Source organism: Alosa sapidissima, chromosome 1 (genome assembly GCF_018492685.1).
Source record: "Alosa sapidissima isolate fAloSap1 chromosome 1, fAloSap1.pri, whole genome shotgun sequence".
In the NCBI taxonomy this organism is placed as follows: domain Eukaryota; kingdom Metazoa; phylum Chordata; class Actinopteri; order Clupeiformes; family Clupeidae; genus Alosa; species Alosa sapidissima.
The window spans coordinates 28284364-28291712 of NC_055957.1; the positions used below are offsets into that span (position 1 = coordinate 28284364).

The 7349-nt window shown below is 49.8% G+C and overlaps 1 protein-coding gene across 1 annotated transcript in view; it reads left to right on the forward strand.

Annotated features, from left to right (window-relative positions):
- zgc:110158 (uncharacterized protein LOC553590 homolog) overlaps positions 1–7349 on the forward strand; it is a 32388-nt gene that overhangs the window by 21755 nt on the left and 3284 nt on the right. The window lies entirely within an intron of this gene.

Genomic DNA, 7349 nt, shown 5'->3' on the forward strand with positions numbered 1-7349 from the left:
TCCCCAGGTAGACTTGATGTGGTGGCATTTCACGCATCTGGTTGGCAGGGCATCTAAATGAGGTGTTTAGCTCACTACAGAAATACTGACCCAGAAGTGCCTCAAAATGGCGTGTGTGTGTGTCTCTCTCTGCTGAACAGAGAATGTATATTGATTGTGGGCAGAGCTATGTTTGTAGAGATGTGTTTATGAGGTTGGTGGTGTACGTGTGTGAGGGAGAGAGAGCAAGACAGAGACTGTTCGACCACACACACACACACACACACACACACACACACACACACACACACACACACACTGATAGCAGAGTGGTGTGGAGGATTCTCATTTACATTCAGCACCACACTGAAGCCTACCTCATCACCGTCTCCTTGACCCTCTGTCCCCTAGCCTGGGGTGTGTGTGTGTGTGTGTGTGTGTGTGTGTGTGTGTGTGTGTGTGTGTGTGTGTGTGTGTGTGTGTGTGTGTGTGTGTGTGTGTGTGTGTGTGTGTGTGTGTGTGTGTGTGTGTGTGTGCGCGCGCAGGAGGAGGGAGCAGGTCTCTGTATGGCATGGCTGGTGAGAAGAGTGCAGGTATTTGACTGTTCAGCAGACGGTGCACATTCTGCTCTCACACGGAAATGCACTCCCATCATTTTTTTTTCTTGTCTCGTGTCACATTTTTCATGCCTGTATGAAGTCCCCCTACATAGGTCCTCATCACTATGGGACACTGGCCACTGCACCCAGGGTGGGTGTTTGTGTGTGTGTGTCGGAAGGTGGACAGACACCAAGAGGGAAAATTGTCTGGCTGTAGTGCTTACTGTGATGAAGCTACTGTATAGATTGGGTGCTAAACTGAAATGAATTAGATCAAAGATGTAGGCTAAACAAATGGATTCAAAAATGACTAGTTTGGATTATGTTATCATGTTTATGTTATTGATGCACAGTATGTTTCTGTATGTGATCTAGATATCGTAAAACCACCAATTACCGCCCTTTCGTTCGAAAAATTCTAAAACAACAACCTTACATTTTTCAGTAGCCATAGGTATGTAGATTTGAACCATGCTCAGAGTTAGTGCCGGGCTGGTGGATGCTTATTCCGCCCTTTCCACTGGAGCTCCAAGCGGAGTTCTACACGCAGCCTTACAGCGCTGTTTACAGCTCTTCGAGTCACGGTAAAATCGTAGCTCATTTTTGGTACATAGCTAATTTAGATACACTTATGGTGTGGGTACTTGCGTTTCTTTAGGAATCCGCCACCTTGGTTTGTATAGAAATGAATATTAAGTGACTCATACACGTAAGAGAGCGGGAAACAGGGGACGGGCGTTATAGGTGGCGTTCCTATATCTGTGTAGATTTTGGCATGTGAATACTGAAGCTGGTGTGGTTGTTAATGCTTCGGTCAGTAAGTGTTGCTGTTGTCTCAGAGCTGGGGTGGATGTCTGTGAATGTTTTTCTCTGGGATGTAAATGTTATGGATATCTGCTCCCAGTCAGGCTCTCCTCTACCAGACACACACAGTCCCACTCTGCAGCTGCTGTCTGACCCAGAGACGTGTGTGTGTGTGTGTGTGTGTGTGTGTGTGGGAGATGAGAGAGAGTGTATATTTGTGTGTGTGTAAGAAATTGTATGTGAAGGAGAGTGAGTATGTGCTTAGCCCTGTGTGTGTGTGTGTGTGTGTGTGTGTGTGTGTGTGTGTGCGCGCGCACGCATGCATATGCATGTGTCCTCAGACAGAATAATTCATGAGCGGCAGTCCCAGCATTACGGGAGTGCTAATAGAACTCGTGTTGGGCCTCATCACACAGCCCCACTCTCATACTGCTGTCACTTTAATCAATGGCACCATTGACGAGGCTAACCTTTGAGCCAGCCCAATACACACAGGCCTCTGCCCCACCACACTTTTTCTCCCCTTGACTTGTGTGTGTGTCCGTGTCCGTGTCCGTGTGTGTGTGTGTGTGTGTGTGTGTACAGTTCAGGCCCACAAATGGGTGTTGTGTTGGGCGAAGAGAAGGCACATCTTCACTGGACACACACTGCCCACATGCATGCACAGCACGCACAAAGGAAAGCACAAACACATAGAGAAGAACATACCCTTCATTTGGTGTCCATGGAAACCCCCTCATGTGCTGTGTTGTGCTGGTGCTCTCTCCCCTTTCTGACCTCGGCATGTGCCTATGGTTTCTGTTATCCTGTCGTGAAATTCCTCAGCCCTGGCAAGGCCACAACACACACACACACACACACACACACACACACACACACACACACACACACACACACACACCACACACACACACACACAGATGTTCATGCCATGCCACAAAGTGAGTCGTGACTGACTGCCCAGATTTATCGTGTTATGTGTGGAGTGAGATGGGGAGGGCTAGACGATATAGAGAGGATGGGCGGTTTAAACTGGCCTCTGTTAGGAGTTTGTCGTGGCTGGCTTCGCCTCTCCTCACTGTCAACTTTTTAAAGGCCCGCAGAGAAGCACAAACTGAAACCGAAAGACTGGAGCCGAAGGCCGCAGCTTCAAGTGGCCCCTCACAGCCCCAGCTCTCACACCAGAACATAACAGCCCTCTCCAGTCCAGACATCACCTCCGGGCTCTTTCAGCCACAGCCCATTCAGAGCTCCCCTTGGCCTCCCGGTCTTGTGTCATTCACTATCTGAGCCCTGAAAGCACTCCAAAAGGAGCTGTTTTGGTGGCGGCAGGAGGTGTTCAGCAGGCCTTTTTTAAGTCGTATCGACCTGAACCATTTAGTTTCCAGGACCACTACAAAAGGTTGCGGTGTTGATCAATTGCCCCTGAATGTGAGCTCCCTCCGTGCGATAGGCCATTGACTGGCAGCAGCCAGTAGTCCGTCCAAATCGCTCGTCTTCGCTGGAGCTGATTAATTATTCATGGAGCCCGACGGCCTGTCAGAGTTCCTGCTGCCCTCCCGGCAGGGCTGCTGAGCGGGTCGTGCCAAAACACGGACGCCATGCAGAGCCACATGCACCTATCTGACCGCCTGCCTGTTTGGCCAGCCAGACGGGGCAGTAAATCCAGCAGCCGCCGCCTCTGATGTCCAGCTATTGGTCTTCTCATTAGTCCACCTACTGGATAGTCATCCCACTGGTCCAGCTGCTACTGATCTACTCAGTAGTAGACTCTACTGCGAGAAGTTCAAACTTTAAAAAACAAAAAAAAACTCTGTGTTATTCATTCATGCTGGAGTAAGGGGGGGGGGGGGGGTTGCATTGGGCTGTGCTGGGCCGTGCTGGGCTGCACTGGTGTTTGCGCTGTCAATGCAGAAGAACCTTTCCTCCTTTTGTAATGCCTTTTTAGTCCCTAAACATCTCAATTCTATTAATTCAGTGATTTAAGTAATGCCCTCTAAAGCTTTTTTACTCCCCTGTTTTTGTCAGGCTGTCTGTCCATCTTGCTGCATCTGTCCATGCCTCTGCCCTGCTCTCTTACCACCTGACCAGCCCACCAGCTGGTTACTTATTTCCTGCAGCTGTATCTGCTGAGAGTGAGGAGTAGAGATGGAGGAAGAGAGAAGAGGGGGGAGGGGGTGAGAGGAGAGTGTGAGGCAGAGAACAGCTGTGTTGTGTGTGTGTGTGTGAGGCAGAGAACAGCTGTGTGTGTGTGTGTGTGTGTGTGAGGCAGAGAACAGCTGTGTGTGTGTGTGTGTGTGTGTGAGGCAGAGAACAGCTGTGTGTGTGTGTGTGTGTGTGTGTGTGAGGCAGAGAACAGCTGTGTGTGTGTGTGTGTGTGTGTGTGAGGCAGAGAACAGCTGTGTGTGTGTGTGTGTGTGTGTGTGAGGCAGAGAACAGCTGTGGTGTGTGTGTGTGTGTGTGTGTGAGGCAGAGAACAGCTGTGTGTGTGTGTGTGTGTGTGTGTGTGAGGCAGAGAACAGCTGTGTGTGTGTGTGTGTGTGTGTGTGTGTGTGAGGCAGAGAACAGCTGTGTGTGTGTGAGGCAGAGAACAGCTGTGTGTGTGTGTGTGTGTGTGTGTGTGTGTGAGGCAGAGAACAGCTGTGTGTGTGGTGTGTGTGTGTGTGTGTGAGGCAGAGAACAGCTGTGTGTGTGTGTGAGTGTGAGGCAGAGAACAGCTGTGTGTGAGTGTGAGGCAGAGAACAGCTGTGTGTGTGTGTGTGTGAGGCAGAGAACAGCTGTGTGTGTGTGTGAGTGTGAGGCAGAGAACAGCTGTGTGTGTGTGTGTGTGTGTGAGGCAGAGAACAGCTGTGTGTGTGTGTGTGTGTGTGTGTGGTGTGTGTGTGTGTGTGTGTGTGTGAGAGAGAGAGAGAATGTTTGAAGCATGTTCTCTTTACTTGTCTTGACTGAAACCTGGGAGAGAGAGGTGAAGGAGGCAGGAGTGAAGGGAAAGAGACAGAGGGAGGGAGAGATTGTCAGAGCTTTACGAGGCACCACCACATTGCCTGTGTCTCTCTAGGCACAGCAGAGCCTCCTCCTCTCTCACTCTCACTCTCACTCTCTCTCTCTCTCTCAGTGCCTCTCTCTCTCACTCTCTCTCAGTGCCTGTGTGCTCAGTGCTCTCACTCCGGCTGGTTCCTTCTCACACACTTATTTGTCCTCTTTCACTTTCACTCTCTCCCTCATTCATCTCTATTTCTCTCGTCTGTCTGGCTGTTTTGCCTTTTTTGTAACTTAAAAGTAGTCACGGCTGTTCACTGTGTGTGTGTGTGTGTGTGTGTGTGTGTGTGTGTGTGTGTGTGTGTGTGTGTGTGAGCGCTATTGATGAATTCTTCTACGCTCAGATTTTTCACCCTCTTTGTATACTGTACTCACAGGCAGTGAGGTGCATGGTGGCGGACAAGTACCCCACACACAGACTCAAACACAGACTCTGAGTTGAGGACGAGGAGGTGAAAAGCAAGCGGATTACAAAGCCAGTTTAATCTAGCCGAGCCGCCCAGGGATTTCTCTCGCCTCCTCGCACATCTCCCATGATGCTTAGGGAGAAGGTGCAGGAGCTGTGCTGATTGGTCCAGGCCCTGACGAGAGATGGCATGGCCAGACCAAGATGAAATTCTCCAACACACACACACACACACACACACACAAACCACCTCCATATAATATTTGAATGTTTCCGAAGTGAAGTCTGATTTGTGTTCTGCTTGAAAAGTCTACCATCATAGCATGTCTGATGTCTGCCTCCCCCTCTCTCCATTTGTGTTCCAGAAAGATGTTTTGTTGCCTCATTGTCTAAACAGTGCAGCTCCGATGGATTCACATCTCATCGGTGTGAAGGCTGTGTCTTGTCTGTGAAACCTGTGAGCAGGCTATAGCATCTTGCTCTGTAGAGTTGCAGTATTGGAGTATTAGGAGAAGACCAGCGATGGTTGTTTGGTGTAGTGATGAGGTTTGGGGGTTTTCTCGCTGCTGATCAGTAGCTTATGTGGAGTGCAGGGAGTATGGCACATGACCCACTGGTAGGAGCTACTGTAGGGTTAATGCTTTATCTTAACGCTTTATCTTAACATTGTTTTGGTGTCGTCATGTGCAACACACACACACACACACACACACACACACACACACACACACACACACACACACACACACACACACATACTTACAGGTGATAAAGACTTTGGTCATCATTCCCTTTAAACTGACTGTCAGTATCAGTGTTTTTGTATTTCTGCAGTAGAAGTCTTATCTTTCTCACTGCTTCTTCCTTTGCCTCCACCCTCGCTCCTTTGTATCTTCTGCCTCCCTCTCTCTCTCACTCTCACTTCATCTCTCTCTCTCTCTTTCCCTCCCTTCCTTCCACCGTCTCTCTCTCTCTCCATATTTTCTCCATCCCTCGTTCTCTCTCTCTCTCTCTCTTCTCTCTCTCTCTCTCTCTCTCTCTCTCTCTCTCTCTCTCTCTCTCTCTCTCTCTCTCTCTCTCTCTCTCTCTCTCTCTCTCTCTCTCTCTCTCTCTCTCTTGATCCGGGATGCCTGGGGGACAGAGTGCAGACAGGACCCATCACCATGGCAACAGCTTCTGCAAGCTGCTGACACCCATCCCCTACTGGAGAGGCTGTGGGGGAGGGCGAGAGAGAGAGGGAGGGAGAGGGCAAGAGCAGAAATGAGGGGAGGAAAAGGAGGGGGGGGTAGAGACGGAGAGGGATATGAGGGAGATGCTGAGACATGGGAAGAGCGGGCGGGATGAGAGAGGGACTGAGAGGAAGGAGGGAGAGAGGGACTGGGAGATAGAGGAGAGAGAGGGACTGGAGGAAAGGGGGAGAGAGAGGGACTGGGAGGAAGGAGGTAGAGAGGAGAGAGGGACTGGGAGATAGAGGGAGAGAGAGGAGAGAGAGGGACTGAGAGGTAGAGAGGTGAGGAGGGGGGGGGGGGGTGGAATGACCCTCTCCTCCTGGGACACTGGCCTTCTCACTCGCAGAATTAGCATAACAGAACAGAGGGAAGGCTGGGATTTTAAAGGTGTGTGTGTGTGCGTGTTTGGTGTGTGCGCATGCAGGCAAGTGTGTCTCTTTGTGTATTTGTGAGTGAGTGTGTGCATGGGCAGAGAAGGAGGGAAAGATCCAGAGAGAGGGAAAGAGAGATAAAGAGAAACCGAGAGAAAGAGAGAGAGAGTGAAGGAAGGAAGGAAAGAAAGAGGGGGTAGATCTCTCCCCTGGGTCTTAGACTCTTTCCACATTCTAGGTCAGCTCATCGCCTGGAGGTCTGCACTGTCATTGTCTGGCTTCTTTTCTCTTCCCCCCTTCTTAACTTATCATTAGAATTATTAGGCATCTATTTTACCATTCTAGGACCTTCATAAATGCCCCAGTGATTTCCTCTCCTCTCCTGTGCACTGTGTTCATTAAAATATTTGCCATGTGCTGAGTGGCTGTGTGGCCCAGCAGTGACCACACACACACAACACAGAGATGCCCAACTAAATGCTTACAGAGGATCTTGAGTTAATTCTAACGTGTGATGTTAACCTCCCCACACCTACCCCCCCCCTCCCCTTCAAAAAAGGACATGTTCCTTTAAAACACTATTCTCTGTAACTCTCTGCGTAGTGACTGTGCGTGTATTTAAAAAGAGAAGTGCCCCCCTCCCCTCTTGTACTCAAATCAAATCCAGAAGTTGGATGTCAGTGTACAGAAACGGGCTGGGTGAGAGAAGTCTACTTGTCAGACAGTCAACCTCTCTACACACACACACACACACACACACACGCACACGTGCGGTCGTGCAGACACGCATTCAGTTAGTCACTAATTCAGGCCAGATTCAATCTGGATATTGTCACCAAAACTCTTCTGCAGATGACTGTAGTCACAGGTCCATACTCATTCATTCACCACCGCAACCACATCCACTAGGTCACCAGTCTAG